At 33.8% G+C, this 23,330-nt stretch overlaps 1 pseudogene; it reads left to right on the top strand.

Annotated features, from left to right (window-relative positions):
- Window positions 1-768: 768 nt before the first annotated feature.
- Window positions 769-23,162, top strand: LOC120165677 (annotated as a pseudogene).
- Window positions 23,163-23,330: the final 168 nt, after the last annotated feature.

Below are 23,330 nucleotides of genomic sequence, written 5' to 3'. Positions count from 1 at the left end.
AGAAAAATAGAAGAGCATTCCAACTAACTTCTATAAATAATAGAGGTAATTTGACATTCAAAATCATGGAACCTTTTGGTGAGCATTGAGTGAACTATTCTTTCACTTCAATCAAGCTCGAATTTTAGGCTTCAATCGAGCTTCTAAATTTTTTTTGAGTTCAAGCCTTTTTGAGTTCAAGTTTCAATATTATATTTCGAGTTCAAGTTGAACTTGATAATTTTTAGCTCGTGAGTTTGAGTCGAGTTGAGCTTACTTTTAAAGTTTTCAAGTTCGAGTCGAGCTCAACAATACTCGAATTCGAGGTTCGTTTAACAAACGACGTCGTTTGGTTTAATTTAAAAAAAACAAAATTGGCGGTTTTTTTCGATTTTTAGCCGATCCGATTCGAATGATTCAGCGGTTTCGATTAATTCACTAGTAACGGTTTAACCGGTGTAGATTGAACCGGACTAAGCAACGATTTCCGGTTGAACCGGCCAGTCCTGTCCGATTTTCAAAACACTGTAAAAAAGCAGCGGGACAGGAGGGAATAAAAACAAGAACAACCAAACTAAACAATTAAAACACTACCTCTCAGTTTCTATTTAGTATATTTTTGCACAGCACCCATCCCAACTTCTTATAGTTTAAAAATGCATTAATAATAAGGTATGTTAAGTTTTTAACAACGAAATATTAAAATTAAACTTAAAATAAAATTATATATTAAAAACAGAACAAAATTATAATTTAGATAATTGGGCCTTAATATCAATTAGAGGAGAAATGGCGGTCGAAAAGAAGACCCCCGTCAAGTCCCGGAACCCATATCTCATTCGTGGTGTAGGGAAGTATTCCACATTTAAGATGTACCAAAAGCGTGGCCTTTGGGCCATCAAGGCCGAACACGGTGGCGTTTTCCCCGCCATGTCCCTGAACTAAATAAGGAGTTTCGGAATATGGACTAAGGGAGTTAAGGAACACCTGTTATAGTCAGTTTCACACGAGCACTCAGAAATTTCATTTTTGACCAATATTTCTGCACTACCTTTGCTAGAGGAGTCTGAAGCTTGAACAAATGGAAGATTTTAGAGAACTGAAATGGAAGTGTTCTAAAAAGTCTAGCAATGAACTATGCTAGTTGTTTCATTTTGTATGCCTACGATCAAAATGCCAAACCAAGAAAGTGGGGCATGTCCTAATTTTTAAGATGACCGAGAAAAGAAAAAAGGACGAATCAATGAGATAAACCCTAAGATATGGGTAGCTAACCTCAAAACCAACATGTCGATCCTGACATTTGTCAAATATTTGTAACTATGAAAGATTAAAAGAGAAATTGATTCTTTTGATATTTAATGAACTCATATTTTGTGATTTGATTCAATTGTGAAACCGAATATGGGGCATTATTTTAGTTCATTTGACAACAAAAATTCACAAATTCTTTATTCATTAAGTTCTTTCAAAGGAAGAAAAACATTTTCAAACAAGATAATCTCTTTGGAAGAATATCTTGGAATTCAACAAACCTCTTCGAAGTTCGTGATCGAAGCTGGGGCAAGGTAAGCCAAATTTTAGGGGCAAAATTTGATGGGGCAAGGAAAACAAATTGTCTTAGGTCAAGGTTTACAAGAGTACACACTAGTGGGAAATGAAGACAACTGAATCAGGGATAGAATGAAGAATGCTCATGCAATCATTCCAACCGATAATCAAGAAAACATACATCAATACATACATACATCAACACATACATACATGATACATGAAATTTGCATCTTTGCATCAAACATTCATCATCACACAATAAAGACTTTGATTTTCCCTCTCATAAGGATACTTCAAAAAATGTTTCACTTGAAATTTTATCTTTCTTAAAGACATTTTTTTCTCTCATGAGGACAAGTTTGAAAAATTCATCAAATCAAATACAAACTTTATCATGACACCCATAAACATCCAAGATAGTCATTCATAAATGCATCATTTTATATTGATCTTTCAGGAAATCAAAGTTTAGTGAAGACCAAATGTTTTCAACATGAAGAAATAATTTGGACATCCTAAAGTCAACGATAAGATCTCCTAGAGGCATTTCCTCAACATACAGGAACAAATAGACATTCTATAAGCCTTTGAGATTGCTTTTCTAAAAATAAACTTCATCTCACTTGAGACAGTTTTTCATAAATTTTGAAAATTTTGAAACTAATTGATATCACTTGAGATTGTCTATTTCAAAGCAAGTTTTGTCTCTCTTGAGACAATTTCTCTTGAAACAAAAATCATTGAGTATGTTTCCTTAACAAAGTTTTGTCTCTCTTGAGACAATTTCTCTTGAAAGAAAAGTCTTTGAGTATGTTTCTCTTGAAACAATGTTTTGTCTCTCTTGAGACAGTTTCCCTTAAAACAAGTTTTGTCTCTTTTGAGAATGTTTCCCTTGAAACATACAACTTTGAGACTGTTTCCCTTGAAACTAGTTTTGTCTCCCTTGATACAGTTTCTCTTGAAACACAACAACTTTGAGATTGTTTCCCTTGAAACAAAATTAGTCTCTTTTTAGACAATTTCTCTTGAAACATCATATTTGATATCATTTCCCTTGAAACGAATTTGTCTCTCTTGAAACAGTTTCTCTTGAAACATCATCTTTGAGATCGTTTCCCTTTAAACGAATTTTGTCTCTTTCGAGACAGTTTCTCTTGAAACATTTATCCCTAACCAGTCGTCCTCATCACGTAGGAACTGTGTCATCCACCGACCAGATCTCCTCATCATGTAGGAGCCACATCAACCTTAGATAATCAACCATTCTCATCGCGTAGGAACTGTGTTAGCATCATCCCTAAAGATGGTCAACCTCCCTCATCACGTAGGAACTATGTCATCCACTAACCTGATCTCCTCATCATGTAAGAGTCGCGTCAACCTTAGATAACCAGTCGTCCTCATCACGTAGGAGCCATGTTATAAATTATCCCTAAAGATGACCAGTTGTCCTCATTACGTAGGAAATGTGTTATCCACCGACTATATCTCTTCATCACGTATGAGCCATGTCACTCTTAGATAAGTAGCAGTTCTCATCGCGTAGAAACTGTGTTATCTCCAATTTTACCTAAAAACGACCATAACTCTTCATCATGGATGAGCAGTGTTATCTCTGCCATCAAATTTCAAAGTTAAAGAGAACCGAACAAAAACTTGTTATCTTTTTCATCTTTTCCCTATTCTTATTAACACAAGAATATGCAAAGAATGGCAGCTATAGATATCTGTTTTTGTCATGGTCTTAAAAAATTATTATTATTATTATTTACATATTTTACATTTATTCTTGCAGGCCCTCACATTGAGCCAAGGTTATAACCAACAACCCATCATTACAAGCCTAGTACCAAGTCAACCCAATTACAAGACCCGACCCAGAATCCAAATCTGATACAGACTCGATCTAGACCCAATCCAAACTTGATCCAGGCCCAACACAGATTACCCAACATCTGACCCAATAAGAGAACCCAACCCTAAACTCTTTAGGGTTTTCTCTCACCAGCTTAGTCACCGCCGCCAGCGATCTTTCATTTCTCAGCCAGCGCGTGCACCTCATCGCCATACTCCCTAACCGCATGAGCCACCATCGATTACTTCCTGAGCTGCCAGTCATCGATCAATCCATCAAACAGTGGAAAAAATCATATCAGCAGTTAAGAAAAAAAGCAAATCACAGTTCTCATCAAATCCAAAACCCCAATATAAAAAATGAAAACAAATCAAGGAAATCCCGAGGCAATCCGACTGTCAATCCAACAAATATTATTATCTACCCAATGAAAGCAAGGATAAAAAAAAGAAAGGTGCAAGATATTAAAGGGGAACCATTCAAAACAAAAAAATGGAAAACCAGAGAGATCTTTCAAAAAAAGAAACAACAAGGGAAAAAAAAGAAAAACCCTTTGGAAAAAAGAGAAACCGAGAGGTAAGAACCTAGAAAAGTCATCTTTCACCCATATATTGTAGTCGTGGCCTCACTATAGTTCGAAGAACCCATCACCGAAGGTAAAAATCCTTCTATTTTTATAGATCTAAGGTTCTAGGGAGGTTTTAAGTTGGAAGGGTTAGGAATCGGGTTGAGGGAGATGAGAGGAGCGTTTTGGGAGTTTTTTACTCCTTCCGACCACCGTGGGCCGTCATAGAACAGAGCCGATGAACGGTGACCTCCTTCCTCCGACGAGAGGGGAAGTTGAGATAGTTCTAAATCTCTCTCTCTCTCTCTATGTTTTCTTAAATGGAGCAAATGAGGGAAATGAGAGAAGAAGCTTCAGTTTTAGGCTTAAATACCCAATTGAAACGACGTAGTTTCAGAGGAGGGTGATTATGTATTTTCGTGCGTGGAATAATCACACTTTGGTCTTTCCACCTTTGAAATTTCATTTTTCATCCATTTAATGAAGTTTTACCTTATTTTATTTCGAGCATTAATGTTACAATATTTGTATTTTTAGTCTTGTTATTGCTTAATCTATTATTCTGGTCAGTGTTTGACTTTTGTCATGATATTTGTAATTATTTCAGTTTAGTCACTGCGTTGCATATTGTTATATTTAGGTTTAATTGCTATTTTCACTTTCATTTTTCTGGTTGAGCTTATTTTGGTCCCTAATATTATTTTTGGGTTATTTTCATTTCTGGTACCCATATTATTTAATGTATTTGATTGTGGATATGGTTTATTTATATTAGTTTTTCAGCCAATCAAATTTCTGTTAGTACTATTTTGGTCCCTTAAATCGAATATGATTATTATTTTTATAATATTTTTATTTTGATATGTAATATTTTATTTTATTCTAGTCCTTCATTGACATGTATATTTTGTAGATTACGGCTCTATGTATTATTCTAGATAGACTTTATTAGCTTTATGTGTTGTAAATATTTTATTTTACATTTACAATCATATTTGTTTCTACCTTATTTCATTATCTACTGGTATGTAGAATGAGCATGGAAAGTATCACTTGGTTGAAGTGATGCGATCCGATACGACATTTAAACGAAATAGAAACTTGAAATAAATCTCATTTATTTTACTAATTAAATCTTCTTTTATTATTCAAATAATGCAATGCATTTTTTAAATGGTAATTTATGTTATTTTGCGTAAATATCGATTTTTAGTTTATATTCGACACACATTTTTCTCGAGGTGGGAATATTCTTTATGGAAAAGAAATAGGCGAGATAGTTTTCCCGATGGAGGATTGCTAATATCGATATTTATTTTCAAGTTAAAGAATTTTCCATATTTAAAAAATTCGAAGCAAATTAATTAAACTTTAATAAATGGATCGTATTTCAATTTTATATTCGATTCATAATTTTCATCATTACGACAACGTGTAATCGACTAAGTATAAATTTTGGGCGTTGTGGGTGATAATTCTTCCCCACGCATAATCGACTCACGTACCCGTAAAATTGAATTTTTGGTAAACATAGACCAATTTTTGTCTTAAAAATGATTTTTCTTAAAAATTGTTTAAAAGACGTTTTTATGTATTCAACCTACCTATCCCAAAGATCAATGGCGACTCCCTTTTCATTTAATTCAAATCAATTCAAAACCACCAATTTTTTAAATCAAAAAATAAATGTTTTTAAAATTTAATTATTTTTAAAAAAAATGATTATGAAAACGATGATTTGATTGTTTCATAACGTATGGAAGAATTTTTCTACCTATCTCGATGTTATCGTTAAAAGAAACCAGGTAATGCGCTCATAAACTCGAATATTAGCCACAAATGGACATTTGATAAACAGCCAGATTTACATCCCAATTCCCAGCTCAAAACTATTCTACAAGTTTGGCTCTATCGGAACCGTCTTTCGGTTGGACCCAGAATTGGGCTTCGACTTGGATTAATGATTTGGAGTCACCACCGACCACTTTAATACGAATTTAGGTGGGTCGGATGCCATCTTACCTGATCTGCATTGTACCAAAAACGTGTCGGGTTCGGGAGTTGGTTACGGTCAAGGAAGGATTAGCACCCTTGAACCGCCCTTTCGATACCAATTAATTTACCGGTTGTCTTTAATTGCGAAAATTGAAATTAAAATTAAAATTATCCGATTCGAATTACATACCTGTGATCGATTCAAAAAAGGTTCCCTTAAAAAGTCAGAACACTTGTTAGTAGAGAAAGAAAAAAAGTAGTGAAAATAAATAAGATAAAAAACAATTAAAAAACAAATGAAATAAATAAGATAAAATAAAGAAAGTAAAAATAAAATGAAGATAGATAGGATAAATATAATAATAAAAAAATAAAATAAAAAAGAAGCAAAGGGAAAAACCATATAATAAATAAATAAATAAATAAAAACTAGAAAAGAGAAAAAATACAATAAATATAAAAAAAGGAAATAAAAAAATTAAAAAAGTATATACAATGATAATAATAATAATAATAAAAATATAAAATAAATATATGTTTAATAATGAAATAATAATAATAATAATTATAATATATATATATATATATATATAAACTAGTGACTAAATAGTAAGCATAATAAAATTGGAAACCCAAATCGAAAATATCAAAAATTTTACTTCAGTGACCAAAACAGAAGGTTTACAACTCACAGACACCAGAGGCATAGTTTATCCAGACGCGAAAATGCGTATGAAACCCTTGATAAAACAACGTCGTTTTGCTCCTGCTATTTAAGCCCAACAACACCCCCCCAAATCACTCATCCTTCCTCATTTCTCATATCTCCTCTCTCTCTCTCTAAAATGGTTCACTCTCGCTTCTCTCTAGAGAGAGCACCACCAATGGGAGCCCGGCCACCCGTCGATCACCGTCGAACACCGCAAAAAAAAAAACCCCTATTTCTCCAAACAAAATCTCTATTGGCGTAGATCTAAGGCAAAAGTCTCGCCCTTTTACCTTTCCGGTGACCTTTCTGCTTCTGTTCTTGCCGTTTGGTCTTTGTGCTCTGTTGTGTTGCTTGTTCTCACGGTCTTACTGTAGTATTCGTTTGGTTGCTGGTATTTTTGAGTGGTTCTTTGGTTCTTTTTTCTTTTCATCGTTCTGTGTTGATGGTGGTTTTTTGGTTCGATGATGATGGGATTTTTGTGTATTGGTCGATGATCTTGGGTACTGTATTGGTACTATGTGTATCTCTGTGTGGCTTTGGTTTACCGTTTCTTTTCTTGTCCCCCTTTGCATAGCCTCACCGGGGGCTTTTTATAGCCCCGGTGTTTGCCGTTTTAGTTCCGAGATGAGCGGGATCTGTTGGTTGTTCGTGCATGTGTGAGTTGTTGTTTGACCGGATACCCCGGGATGGTTCAGTCCCGGGGATCCCGGCCGGAAGTTCTGCTGGCTGTTGGCTTGATCTGCACGTTGTTCTCTCATGCAGCGCTGACTGAGGCAAATGGAAACCCTAGTTTCCTTGTTGGGCTGGTTCAGGCCCATACCTGATTGGTTACCTGTTGGATCTGCTGGACTCGAAATGGACCTGGAATTAACCAAAATAAAAATGATTAAATAAATAATAAAAACAAAAAACAAAAAACAAAAGTAAATAAAAAAGAATAAAATAAAATACTATATAATATAAAAAAATTGTTTTAAAACTATATATAATATATATTTCAAAGATATTTTCGAAACCATATATTATATAATTTTAAAAATGTTTTCAAACTATAGATTATAGTTTTCAAAAACGTTTTAAAACTATATTATATGTTTTCAAAAATGTTTTTTAAACTATATATTATATAGATTTCAAAATGATTTTAAAACTATATATTATATAACTTTTCAAAATGATTTTAAAATTATATATTATATATTTTTTCTAAAAATGTTTTGAAATATTATATATTATATAGTTTTCAAAGGTATTTTTAAAAACTATATTATATACATTTTCAAAATGTATTTTTAAAAATCATATATTATATACGTATTTTTCAAAAATCATTTTGCGCACTATATAATATATTTGTATAGATATATATATGTATAAAATAAAATAAATATGGACGAAAATAAGTGTAAGTGCAACAGCTTAAATTATACTGTGCCCTCACCTTTTATCCTTTAAAACTACAGTTACCACATGGTGAAATTAAAAAATTGCATTCCATATATAAACTACAAAGACATCAATAATTAAAATGCAACAAATGATCATTGTGAAACCCACAAAAATAATTGCAATACATGAGTTATTCAACTCACAGTTTTGATTGTATTGAAAATACAAAACAAAACCCATAAAATAAATAATTCCAAACTACGTAGAGCAAGAAGCAGTACTACTAACCAGAGACTCTTCGCCTTCACCCTCCACAGGCTCTGACAAAGAGAGAGAATATTAGTCAAGTAATTTTGTTGATAGGAGAGCTGGTGGGCCTCTTCATCAGCCAGTGATGGCATATATCGACGGCTGTTGCTGCGGACAAGCTACAATGAGAACCACCACCAACATACGTCTAAGAGTGTAATTCACTGTAAAGAAAAAGTAAGAAACAATTAACTTCGAACAGCAAATAGATCTATAATTCTTACAACAGTTAACAGAATGGTGAGATCCATATTAATGAGATACATAGCTGGATAGAGCAATTAGCAAATGCCCCCGCTATGAGAGATACTAATAAAAATCTCCTCCGTCACAATCCCAGCTGAATTAATCATATTTTACCATGGTTTTCAGAATCGGACCGGTCATGCTACCAGTTCAATAGTTCAATTGGTTAAATCGGCCCGATCGGTCGGAAGAACCGTACGACGTCATAATTATTTAAAAAATTAAATAAAATACCAAAATATTTAATAAAAATAATTTTTATATCACAAGTCATATTTAAAGCAAGTCATAACATATATAACTTAAAAATCATAAAATCAAATGAAACAAAATGATTCAAATTAACTACAACATAATATTTAAGGTAAAACATATTAAATATTAAATATAATTATATAACTATAATCAAAAAATAAATTTGGGGCTAAAAAAATCATAACAAAATGATATTGTTTGGTTTAATTTTTTTTAAAAACAATTTCACATGGCTAAGAAACATAAAAGAGCATCCCAAAAGTCTAAAGAGTAAAAATATGAGAACAAAACAATCCCACATGGCTAAGAAAAATAGAAGAGCATTCCAACTAACTTCTATAAATAATAGAGGTAATTTGACATTCAAAATCATGGAACCTTTTGGTGAGCATTGAGTGAACTATTCTTTCACTTCAATCAAGCTCGAATTTTAGGCTTCAATTGAGCTTCTAAATTTTTTTTGAGTTCAAGCCTTTTTGAGTTCAAGTTTCAATATTATATTTCGAGTTCAAGTTGAACTTGATAATTTTTAACTCGTGAGTTTGAGTCGAGTTGAGCTTACTTTTAAAGTTTTCAAGTTCGAGTCGAGCTCAACAATACTCGAATTCGAGGTTCGTTTAACAAACGACGTCGTTTGGTTTAATTTAAAAAAAACAAAATTGGCGGTTTTTTTCGATTTTTAGCCGATCCGATTCGAATGATTCAGCGGTTTCGATTGATTCACTAGTAATGGTTTAACCGGTGTAGATTGAACCGGACTAAACAACGATTTCCGGTTGAACCGGCCAATCCTGTCCGATTTTCAAAACACTGTAAAAAAGCAGCGGGAGAGGAGGGAATAAAAACAAAAACAACCAAACTAAACAATTAAAACACTACCTCTCAGTTTCTATTTAGTATATTTTTGCACAGCACCCATCCCAACTTCTTATAGTTTAAAAATGCATTAATAATAAGGTCTGTTAAGTTTTTAATAACGAAATATTAAAATTAAACTTAAAATAAAATTATATATTAAAAACAGAATAAAATTATAATTTAGATATTAAATGTATAATTTAATCAAAAGATAATTGGGCCTTAATATTTTGTTTAGAGAAGAAATGGCGGTCGAAAAGAAGACCCCCGTCAAGCCCGGAACCCATATCTCATTCGTGGTGTAGGCAAGTATTCCACATTTAAGATGTACCAAAAGCGTGGCCTTTGGGCCATCAAGGCCGAACACGGTGGCGTTTTCCCCGCCATGACCAGCAGCCTAAGGCCCCCTCTGCCGCCGAGAATCCCCCCCAAGTTTTACCCAGCCGATGTCAAGAAGCCTCTTCTCAAAAAGCGAAAGCCTAAACCCACCAAGCTCAGGTCATATATGAAATGCTTTATCCATTTATTTAATCATTTGTAGATCTCTGTGGAGGTTGTTTGTTTCTCATTGTTGGGTTTTGCTCTTTGTTTTGTTCGTTTAGAGCTAGCATTACACCTGGGATGGTGTTGATTTTGTTGGCTGGTAGATTTATGGGGAAGAGGGTTGTGTTTTTGAAGCAACTTCCTTCTGGGCTTCTTCTGGTTACTGGTAACTTTCTTTTTTCCTCACTTTTGTTTCATTAGTATACAAACATATATGGATCTGCATTGTTTCTTAGTTGAATGTTTGTCTGGAAATTGTCTTGATGAAATGAAACCAGAGTGACCTTCAGTGTAATTCTAGGAGTCCAGGGGTATTCAATTGGTAATTCGTTCGGTAACACAAGTCGTACTTTTGGTTGGATTAATTGACCTAAATCAAATAATTCCGGTTCGAATAATTCGGCTTTGACAGAATCTATGGCAGTTGCAAATCGTAGTATTGTTCTGTTAATGTCCGATGCTGTAGTATGGACTCTGGCTATTTGAATCGTTATTTTCTTGTTTTTATCAAGCACGCTGATGTATCTTTGTTTTCGTTATACTTCTGCTCATATGTTAGATTCTATCATAATACAACATATTTAACATTACTATATTCCCCCTTTTTTTATGCGTGGCGATCATGAAACCATAACCTGAGATTTACTTGGTTGTTGTTTGTGTCTACAGATAGTATCTATGTTTGCCTCCAGTGGCTTACTGGGAGTCTCGGTTATTATTACTCGTCAATTGTTTGTTATAAAACTAGCAGATCTTTTTGTTTGAATTTCATTCTCTGCTTATGTTTGGAACTTGCTTTCACCATAGGATCATTCAAGATCAATGGTGTTCCTCTAAGGCGTGCGAACCAATCCTACGTCATTGTGACTTCTACCAAGGTTGATATCTCAGGAGTCAACGTAGAGAAGTTCGATGACAAATACTTTGACAAGGAAGTCGAGAAGAAAAACAAGAAGGGCGAGGGAGAGTTCTTTGAAGCTGAAAAAGAGGTAAGTTATTATGCATTTTTAAATAAACAAATATTATATAGGAAAAGAAGCAGCAGCCAGAAGGCAAGAAAGAAGACCAGTGTCGACACCGTTTTCCGCCCGGGCGGAGGAAAATTTAATACGACTTCGGGGTTTTCTTTTGAAAAGATTTTGAAATGTTTTGGAGTCGTCATCGACATTTTGAGTTAGATAGGTCGAATACCTAAAAATACATTTTAAAAGAGTTTTTAAGAAAATATCATTTTAAAAGATAAATCAGTCTGCGTGTAACCAGATATTCATTCTTTTTTAAATAAAAAAGGGGTTCGGGGATCAATTACGTCTAGGGAAGGATAAACACTCCCACAACGCCCAAAATTGGTACCCCATCGATTATAAATTGTATATAATAGTGGAAATCTAAGAATTCGAATATAAATTTAAGTTATGATCATATTATTCCAGAATCAACCATACAATTTTTATTTAATGGAAAATTCTAAGGAGAAATGAAAAATATTCTAATATTTCTAATTGAAGAGAAAATAATCCCTAAAATATTTTAAGAAGAATATTTCTCTTTCCAACTGAAATAAAAAGAATATTATAACTTCTCCCAAGAATTCGAGATTAAACAATTTGATTTGACCAAAATAAAAAATTAAGGCAATTAATCCAAATTACATTAATCATGCTAAATAATGATAGTTTAGACTAAAATGGTAAAAGTATAAACACAATAAAAATCAAAGGCCCAAAAATAATTATCACACAAATATAAGTGCTTTAATAAAATAAAATCATAAACATAAGGACCACAATGTAAGGTAGCAAAATAAGACATTCAATATGATAAAAACATGAAACATGCATATATATATTCATGGGAGTAAAATAAATTAAACAGAAATTAGAGTGCAATAATTAAAGAACTGAAATTAAATTGATATATAATATGGGACCAAAATATAATAAAACAAAAAAGTAGTAACCAAATCAGAAATAAAAAAGTGACTAAAATGAACAAATTGTAAATATCACATCCACATCATAATAACATAAGAAATAAACTCCCAACAGTGCCTAAAATGAATAAACATAAAAAAGTAACTAAATTCAAAAATTAATAAAATTAATATACATATAAATAAATAACAAAGTTAATAACCATAGTGCAAAATAAATTAAAATATGAGGAGTTTAAAGATTATTTTACCATGATAGTGATCAAAACGTAAAACATGCTGAAATTGGAGGATCTGGATTGATGTTTGACCCTGAAACACAAAGCAAAAAGAAGCTATAATCTAAGAACATGGTAAATGATTTACCCATTTTCCATACACACAAAATATCATTCCCTTTCACGTAAACTGCGCAGAAGCTTGCAAGCTTCACAACCTCACTCGACCACTACTCAACAACCCTCTACACGCCAGCCACCAGGCCGATGATTGACCTAAAACCACGACGACCTTAACCACGGCCAAAGGAATCCCGAAAGATGGCTTAAACGACCGAGAACCTTTCCCGTTATCCTCATCTCCCATTCTTTCTTTTCACAACGCCGAGGGATGTAAAACCGACCCCAACCGCCGACCACCAAGACCTTGTGACCCCCTCACTCACTCCATCACGATCATCTTCGACCGACCGGTGAAGATCTAGACGACATAAACGACATTCACCCCTCCCTCATCACTCACACAACCGAAACCCTGAAAACCACCCTCCTACCATCGACCTCTCGGTCGAAACTCCCTATCTTTTGCCGACCACCAACAACCTAAGTTTCCTAGCCGTGAGAAGGTCTCTCTTGCATGCCGGCCACCGCTCAACGGTGGCCACTCCCTCTGCCCGTGAACCCCCACGAAAAGCCAAAGACAAAACCACAAAAGAGAAAGCTAGATAAGAAAGCAGTAAATGAGAGAAAAAGTTAGAAAAAAGTCTTTCATTCCTATTTTTGAGGACAAAGCGTGAATTTTTTTACACGGGGTGGTTGGGGTATTAATAACCCCAACCATTACAATATTATAATCTTTTTTTCTTTTTTTAATAATAAAATAATACAAGTAAAAAATGGTGATTACAGATGCTCCTCTTTGCTCATTGATGTGGAACATGAATAGAGCAAAGATAGTAAGCACTATTTTTTATCTGGTCTAAGCTGTTAAAATCTTGAGCTCCAATTTCTTTTGATCGGATGAGTTTTTCTCATTATGAACTCTTCGTTGGGAATGTCAATCTATTATCTTTTGCGATGGTTGACCCAAGGTGATACTGATCCAACTCCTTATGCGATGGATTTGAGTGAAATGAAAATGTTGATTCACCTCCTTTTGTGATGGAAACAAGCTAAGGTTGAACAAGTTCTTCTCATTATGAACTTCTTCTCCTTTATCGGATAAGATCTTCTCATTAAGAACTCTCCACTGGAAATGTTAATCCCTCAAGCCAGGTGTTACTAATTCGAAGTGTTGTGAATCGAGCAAATAGGTCGAACAAACTCTTCTCATTATGAAACTCTTCTCACTCTTTCAGATGAGTTCTTCTCATTATGATCTCTTCATCTGAAATGTCATTCCCTCAAGCGAGGCGTCACTGATTCGAAATACCGTGAATCAAGTGATAGGTCGAACAAGTTCTTCTCATTATGATCTTTTTCTCCCTTTGTCGGATGAGTTCTTCTCATTATGAACTCTCCACTGGAAATGTTGATCCCTCGATTGAGGTGTTGCTGATTCAACTCCATATGTGATTAATCGAGCTAAGATTGAACAAGTTCTTCTCATTATGAACTTCTTCTATCTTATCGGATGAGTTATTCTCATTTTGAACTCTCCATTGGAAATGTTGATTGGTTTACCCTTCATTTGAAGAGTTTTAAACCTGCAAAAGATTATCATGTGTTTGTAATAATTGTGTTTAAAGTACCCGAAGGTACTGACCCAAAGGTCCTTGAATTTCATTGAGATCCATTTCTTTCAATGGTGAAAAATATGGATTAATTCTCTGCTGAAGTCGTGAAATGAAATCTTTATTAGCTCTTTGAATTCCTTAATGTAGAAAATTGCTTGAGTTTTTGTCTTTGTTAGGCCCATATTGGAAACGACAATGTTTATTCTCATTGAAGTGACATAGAAAAGTCAAGTTGGAAGAAAGACATAATTGAAAATGCTTATAGGGAAAGATCTTAAGAAAGACTCATGCGACATCCCATAAAAACAGTCCTAAGGACTCAAACAATTCTCTAGAAAAATGATCATAAGAAGGACAAAATAGATTTTACAGGCCTCCTCATGAGAGGGAAATCAAAATTTACCATGTGTATGAAATGATGAAATGTATGATGCAAAGATGCAAAGATGCAAATTCATGTATAAATACATGTTTTCTTGATCTGTTAGAATTGGTTACAAGAGCAGTCTTCATTCTTTTCTTGGTTTGGTTGTCTTCTTTACCTGTCGTACCTGCGTGTATTCTTGCAAATCTTGACTTGTGAATGGGCGCATCTTGCCCCAGTAAAATTTTTCTTTTGATAAATTTAGTTTATTCAAAAATATGTATTTACAGTTATCAAGAAATCTCTAAAATTAGGCTTATCTTCTTTAAAAAATTCAAAAAACATCAAGAAACCCCTGAAAAATCAGGCATAGTTTCTAAAAATCTTTCTTTTTCATTTGTCATCAAGGAACCCCTAAAAATTAGGCTTAGTTTCTAAAAACACATTTGAAAACAGCTTGCCCGAAGGTCTTATGGGTGGCCCGAATGACTTAAGTTGATTCGAAGTGTGTGAATCGAGCAATAGAAAATGTTGAAAACATCATGCCCGAAGGTCTTATGGATGGCCCGAAAGACTTATCATCTTGCTCGAAAGACTTATAGATGACCCGAAGGATTTAAGCATCATGCTCGAAAGACTTATTGATGGCCCGAAGGACTTACTCATCAAGAAACCCTTGAAAATCAAGCTTAGTTTCTTAAAAATTTCGTTTATAGTTATCATTAAAATTAGGCTTAATTTCTTTGAAATTCATTTGAAACATCAAAAACTCCTGAAAACAGTCTTAGCTTCTTTTAAATTCATTTGAAAACGTCAAGAAACCCCTAAAAATTAGGCTTAATTTCTTTAAAGTTCTTTTAAAAATCAAGAAACTTCTAAAAATCAGACTTAGTTTCTTAAAAATCATTTAAAAATCGTCAAACTTCAAAATTAGACTTAGTTTATTTAAAAACTCATTAGCTGGGTAACATGCCCCACTTAAAAAATGATGATTGTTCTATGTATCGAGTCCCTCAATTCTTGAGGTTCTGCCACTCTTAATGTAATTCCTTCCATTTGAGGCTTGAATTCTGATTTTTCTTTTCTTTATCTTATTTTCCTGGAAATCTGTAAGAAATGTATATATGTATGTATATGTATGTATGTATGTATGAATACACTTAAATGAATCTAAATGCAATGCATGTCCTTCTTGTTTATCATTAATCCTCTTTTGGCTTCAAAGTGGAGATCTCAACCTTCGTTCACTTGATCACTCTTGTATGGAGTCTGCCCCTAATTCAGCATGGTCAGACTAATCATCTAGAACAATCATGTCTCTCCCATCTTCTATTTTTGTCTTGTTTCTTCAACATGATTGTAGAAGAAGTGTTTCCTCCATTGAATCCTCGTTGTGATTAGGTAGATGACTGGGCCTCTTACACGTCTTTGACTTGATTTTCAATCAGAATTGTTTCTCAAGAGTCCTTGGCTAACTGCAGCTTGAATGGTTCAACTCAATGTGAGCTCTTTTTGTGTTCATCTTTCGACCCTGGCACTCCAAAGACGAGTGTCATTCATCATGTTTGTTTGGTTTGAATCTTGTGATCTTAATGACATATGGTTTAGGTAATGCCCCAATGTGGTACTTGTGGCTCTCTTCGTGCCAAATCTTAATCCCTAATGGTCTTGCTCTTGCATCGCCAAACAGTAATGTTATCGAATAACTGAGGGATGATGCCACAATTATATGGACATTTAAGAAGTGGTCAATTCTTCTAATAGAAATGTCTTGAATCTTTTCCATTAGCTGAGATAGGTGCCCCTTTCGATTAAGGCGATCATCTTCTTCTTGATGGATTATCGACAACGTCACAAAGAAGTGTTAGAAGTTTTATCCTTCAGTCTTTCCGATCTCTCGAACTATGTGAAATGTCTTCATTACTCTGACATCATTTGTTTTTTTCTCTGATTGAGGCAGAATGAAACTCATCAGCTTCAATGACCTTTTTCACTTGAGATTGTCATGTTTGAAAATGTTCTTCTCCTTTCTTTATTTTAGAAATGTGAAAAATGTTTAATAAAATTCAAAGTGTTTTCATTTCTTTCGTCTCATAATCAAAACAAATTGTAAAACAATACTTCACAAAATATCAAATAAGTCAAATTTTCTTTTAATCCTTCAAAAATTATACATTTGCAAAGTGTAAGGATTAATGTTGATATAAGACTTAGGCTGACTTGGGAAGGTAATGTGTTTCAGGTTAATCTGGGGAGGTAATGTGTTTCAGGTTGGCTTCTTGCGTTCTTGATTCTGGTGTGTTCATTGATCTGATGAAGTAGCCGTTATGAATCTCTTTTGGAAATGTTCACTGGTTCTCAGCCCTCGTGAGTGCCTTTGGGTTGTGTAGTGCTTCATCAAGATATGTATAAAATCGTCTTCTGTGTACTGGTTGGCAATCTTCATATTCGAGCCGCCTTTTCAGGTTTTCAACTCGAATTCTCCTATGCTTTCAATACGTAATCTAAAATTTTACGTCTTGAACTCTCTTTTATTATTTTCACTATCATGCGTTAAAGATTTTAGAAAACTATTTTTTACAAATAAAATTAACCATAAGGGGCGGAATGAAATCTGAAGACAGTCTCTCCACTTAGAAATCCATGTATGATTAGAAGAGACTTTTCAGGCACGTAATGTATGCTAGGGCTCACGGTTATGAAAGAAATGGATAAATAGGCCCAAACAAGTGTTTAAGAGATTGAACCAAAGATCAATTCGTTCTGCGATCTTCACTCTTGCTCTGCCTCATTTGAATATGCTCGTGTGTCTTTTATTCTTCTTATTCTTTTGGTGTTCTCTGATCTTCTAGCGAATAAATTTGAGATCTTTGAACCGCTCGTCTTGAAATGTTTGATCGTTTTATATCTTCTTTTTTTTTTTTTTTTTCTTTTTTTTTTTTTTTTCCATTTTCCCATTTTTCCTTTCTTTTATATCTGTTTTCAACTCGAATTCTCCTATGCTTTCAATACGTAATCTAAAATTTTACGTCTTGAATTCTCCTTTTATTATTTTCACTATCATGCGTTAAAGATTTTAGAAAACTATTTTTTACAAATAAAATTAACCCTAAGGGGCAGAATGAAATCTGAAGACAGTCTCTCCACTTAGAAATCCATGTATGATTAGAAGAGACTTTTCAGGCACGTAATGTATGCTAGGGCTCACGGTTATGAAAGAAATGGAAATAGGCCCAAACAAGTGTTTAAGAGTTATTGAACCAAAGATCAATTCGTTCTGCGATCTTCACTCTTGCTCTGCCTCATTTGAATATGCTCGTGCGTCTTTTATTCTTCTTATTCTTTTGGTGTTCTCTTATCTTCTAGCGAATAAATTTGAGATCTTTGAACCGCTCGTCTTGAAATGTTTGATCGGTTTTATATCTTCTTTTTTTTCCTTTTTTCCTATTTTTCCTATTTTTCCTTTCTTTTACCTTTTTTTATTTTTTTTCTATTTTTTTTCTTTATTTTTTCATTTTTTTTCTTCTTTCTTTCTTCTTTCTTTCTTTTTGTGTGTTTTTCTATATCTCTTCTTTTTATCTCTGTGTTGTCAACTCGATTTGATCTTCGAGTGCTTCGTATTGGTTCACCTTGTGATATCCTGTTATTTCTTCCTATGACTTGCCTCTGTAGCGAAATTCAGATTGATGATGTTCACTCATGCGAGCAGATGTCCTTCATCTTTGCCCCCAGTGTGGAAGGTGATCATTGGTTAAGGTTAAATCAGAAGAAAAATATTATAGGCTCAAAAGGGGACAACAAGGGATATATATATATACATATATTTGAAAAGATAAATGAAACAAAGTCGTTCATCATCTCATACATGGAAGTCTTTATAAAAGAGATATCCTCAGGGAGACGAGTATTCAAGACTAATCTTATTTACATGAAAAAATGTAATTAATGCATGATAGAATTATTTCAATGATTCTCTTTATTTCTTCTTCTTCTTCCATTCGCTCCTAGTATGTCCCAATTATTCAAATTCTCAAAAACTCGATGCGCACCACTCCATCTTATCTTTCTTACAAGAAAGGTCCTCATTATGCCCCTAGGATTTATTGAGGTTGAGAAATGAATGTTGGTTTTGTGTTTAGGAAAGGAATGTGTGACTTTAAAGTCATAATTGTGAAAAAAATGTTATGGAAAGGTTATTTCGTCTGGGAAGGTAAAAAATACTGGTTTTGGTGCCTCGGGGGGTATAAGGACATGACTTTATTGTTTCGAAGGGAAGTGATATCAAACTTCGGTCTTTTGGGAGTAAATGTGTTATTTCGGTACGGAACCCATCAATGGTTATTTCGGCTTTGGATGGGGTATGGAAGGTCTAATCTTGCCACTTGTCAAAGATCCATATTTAAAGAAGTAGTAAAAGAACCTTTAATTCATTTGATATTCAAAGAACTACAAGATTAAAACTTGATTTATTACTCATAACCTTGGAAAATGACATAAGTTCAATTAACAAAATATTTATTGAGTATACAAAGAAAAAACAAAAACACGTTCAAACAAAACAATGCCAATGCAATAAGGTTTCACGGTGGATGGAATAACTTTTTTTTGATTGGCACCAAAATATCTCATGAAATGTTAAAGGTCAATACCCCTAGTCAAACAAATTATGGACCTTACTCTTCGATGCCCCACAGATCTCAATGATGAGCATCGTACTTCAGAAGGCAATAACATCACGTCTTTAACTCTCAATTCTTTTCTAAGTACGAAGGTGTGACTTTAATTTACCTCAAAAGATTTGCGAGTTACTCCTAGGATCCATGATTAATGTATATTGAGATGCAATGTATATCATGCAATGTACGTTGTATATATGCTAATGCAAAGATGCTCATGCAAATGCAAAGATGCTCATGCAAATGCAAAAATGGAAATGCAAAATGCAAAATGTAAATGCAACAAAGGAATTAATCCCAAATTAATTGTCATAAAACAACTTCCAAAGAACACACAATGTCTCCATACACCGAGACAGATGGAAACTACAAATCACGTCATATTGTTCAATTTCATCGAATATGCAACGAAACAACCTTCTTTTATCCTTGGCTTGATAGAAAATTCCAACGCTTTGACTTTTTTCCATAAATGCATTTGTTGAGTGGCCATATGCGACTGACATCATCCATTGTCTCGTGTTGTTTATTGTTGTTCCTTGATGACTTCAGAAATATTATTTTTTTCGGCTAGTTGTATCAACATCGTTGTAGAACCCTTGAAAAACTTGTTTTGCTGCATCATTTGAGCTTCATGTATTCCAGTTTAAGGTAGCTCTTCAATTGTCTCTCGGAGCACCATTCTGGATCATTGATGCATTTTTACATTTATATTCTACCTCTTCGAGTAACATTGTTGTATTGAAAGCCTTCTAATGTAACTATTAACTCGGGAATCAATACCTTCTATGACATGACATGTATGAAACATGTGTTAATTTCAAGGTAATTATCTTAGAACAACTTTCAAAGAACCCACAACGTCCTAACATTTCAAAGCGGATAAAAATAATATATATACCTCTTCGTGTGGCGTTATCGTTTTAAAAGCCTTATAATTTTGATAATTACCTCAAGTATTAACATCATGTTTATGCACAAATAAAGCAACAAGATAAGGAAAAGATGTTAGCAAAAATAATAATCAAAGAGAGAAAATGTATGTTAATGAAATATGAAAAGATTAAATTCAACTGGTAAATGAACCATAAATACAGTGAATAAAACACAGAGAAAATTAAAACCCTAACCGCATAATTATAATTCACATGCAATTATTCAAAAATGACATATCGAATAAATTAAAAGACTAAGATTAAAGTTCAATTCTCATTTGTGTACATTTATATGGGTACCTATGGACAAAGTTTCAGTACGGTATTAGATCGGGTGGGTTTATAGTTGACTATATACAGAGTTTCAGTTCTAGGAGTAAAGTTACTTGAATTGTCCTTGTCGGTGCCCCATTGGGCGAGTCAGACCCTCAATCCTCACCCATTATAGGCTTAAGCGAATCGAGTTCAATTCAAGGGGGCACATTTCCCTATGCCTGACACGGAGAATAAATCCTCACGAAGAAATAGAACATATGAACCCCGGAAGCTACTTGCTAGGTCTGACACGGAGAATAAATTCTCACGAAGATGTCACTTTCACTCCCACTTAAAAGGAAGAGCTCGGGTATAGAGCATATGTTATACAATGCAAGTGTCGTGTGTGAGGAGAAATTATCAAACATTTGACAAATAACCACACAAAAACGAACTAAAGTGAATCCAAGACTTTAATATCTGAAAATCAATCAAATGCACACATTAGTATACAAAATATAAAATTAAATAACGATTAAAAGGAATCAAAGGAATCGTAAATTAAATAAAGCTGACTTCTCAATTTCTAACTATAGAGACAATATATAATTGATTTATGGCTTGACCCTCTAAGTCCCCAGCGGAGTCGCCAAGCTGTCGACACAGTTTTCCGCCCGGGCGGAGGAAAACTTAGTACGACTTGGGGGTTTTCTTTTGAAAAGATTTTGAAATCTTTTGAAAAGATTTTGAAATGTTTTGGAGTCACCATCGACATTTTGAGTTAGGTAGTTCGATTACCTAAAAATACCTTTTAAAAGAGTTTTTAAGAAAACATCATTTTAAAAGATAAATCAGTCTGCGTGTAACCAGAGATTCATTCTTTTTGAAATAAAAAAGGGATTCGGATCGATTACGTGTAGGGAAGGATAAACACCCCACAACGCCCAAAATTGATACCCCATCGATTATAAATTGTATCTAATAGTGGAAATCTAAGAATTCGAATATAAATTTAAGTTATGATCCTATTATTCCAGAATCAACATACAATTTTATTTAATGGAAAATTCTAAGGAGAAATGAAAAATATTCTAATATTTTTAACCGAAGAGAAAATAATCCCTAAAATATTTTAGAAAGAATATTTCTCTTTCCAACTGAAATAAAAAGAATATTATAACTTCTCCCAAGAATTCGAGATTAAACAATTTGATTTGACCAAAATAAGAAATTAAGGCAATTAATCCAAATTATATTAATCATGCTAGATAATGATAGTTTAAACTAAAATGGTAAAATTATAAACACAATAAAAATCAAAGGCCCAAAAATAATTATCACACAAATATAAGTGCTTTAATAAAATAAAATCATAAACATAAGGACCACAATGTAAGGTAGCAAAATAAGGCATTCAATATGATAAAACATGAAAACATATATATATATATATATATATATATATATATATATTCATGGGAGTAAAATAAATTAAACATAAATTAGAGTGCAATAATTAAAGAACTGAAATTAAATTGATGTATAATACGAGACCAAAATATAAAACAAAAAAGTAGTAACCAAATCAGAAATAAAAAAGTGACTAAAATGAATAAATTGTAAATATCACATCCACATCATAATAACATAAGAAATAAACACCAAACAGTAACTAAAATGAATAAACATAAAAAAGTAACTAAATTCAAAAAATAATAAAATTAATATACATATAAATAAATAACAAAGTTAATGACCAGAGTGCAAAAGAAATTAAAATATAAGCAGCTTAAAGATGATTTTACCCTGATAGTGATCAAAACGTAAAACAAGCTGAAATCGGAGGATCTGAAATGCGATTTGACTCTGAAACACAAAGCAAAAAGAAGCTACAATTTGGGGACATGGTGAGTGATTTACCCATTTTTCATACACACAAATATCATCCCCTTTCACATAAACTGCGCAGAAGCTTGCATGCTTCACAACCTCACTCGATCACCACTCAGCAGCCCTCCACACGCCGACCACCAGGCCGGTGACTGACCTAAAACCACGGCGACCTTAACCACGCCAAAGGAAGCCCAAATGAGACTTAAACGGCCGAGAACCTTTCCTGTTATCCTCATCTCCCATTCTTTCTCTTCACAACGTCGAGGGATGTAAAACTGACCCCCAACGTCGGCCACCAAGACCTTGTGACCCCCTTACTCCCTCACGATCATCTTCGACCGGCCGGTGAAGATCTAGAGGACATAAACGAAATTCACCCCCGCTCATCACTCACACAACTGAAACCCCAAAAACCACCCTCCTACCATCGACCTCTCGGTCGAAACTCCCTATCCTTCACCGACCACCAACAACCTAAGTTTCCTAGCCGTGAGAGGGTCTCTCTTGCAAGCCGGCCACCGCTCAACGGTGGCCACTCCCTCTGCCTGTGATCCCCCACGAAAACCCAAAGACAAAACCAAAAGAGAAAGCTAGATAAGAAAGCAGTAAAGGAGAGAAAGTTAGAAGAAAAAAAGTTTCATTCCTATTTTTGAGAACAAAGCGTGAATTTTTTACACGGGGTGGTTGGGGTATTAATAACCCCAACCACTACAATATTATATTTTTTTCTTTTTTTAATAATAAAATAATACAAGTAAAAAATGGTGATTACAACCAGAAAGCTTTCGATGCCTCTTTAATAAAGTCCATTGAAAGTATCCCAGATTGGAAAGCCTACCTTGCGGTAAGATTTTCACTCAAGTCTGGCATGAAGCCTCATGAGCTTGCTTTCTAGAAGTAACTTTTGCGTTTATCTAAGTTGTTTAACTTTTGTGTTCTTCTGGTTTTGAGTATTACTGGACGTACCGTACTATCGATTTTATCAAATCTATATAAACAAACCATATTTTTTTCTTATACCATCTTTTAAAACCCCAAATTTCCTCCTTTTTTGTGTGTGTGT

Source organism: Hibiscus syriacus, unplaced genomic scaffold (assembly GCF_006381635.1).
Source record: "Hibiscus syriacus cultivar Baekdansim isolate YM2019G1 unplaced genomic scaffold, ASM638163v2 tig00111587_pilon, whole genome shotgun sequence".
Classification (NCBI taxonomy): Eukaryota; Viridiplantae; Streptophyta; class Magnoliopsida; order Malvales; family Malvaceae; genus Hibiscus; species Hibiscus syriacus.
This window is presented reverse-complemented; position numbering and strand designations above follow the sequence as displayed.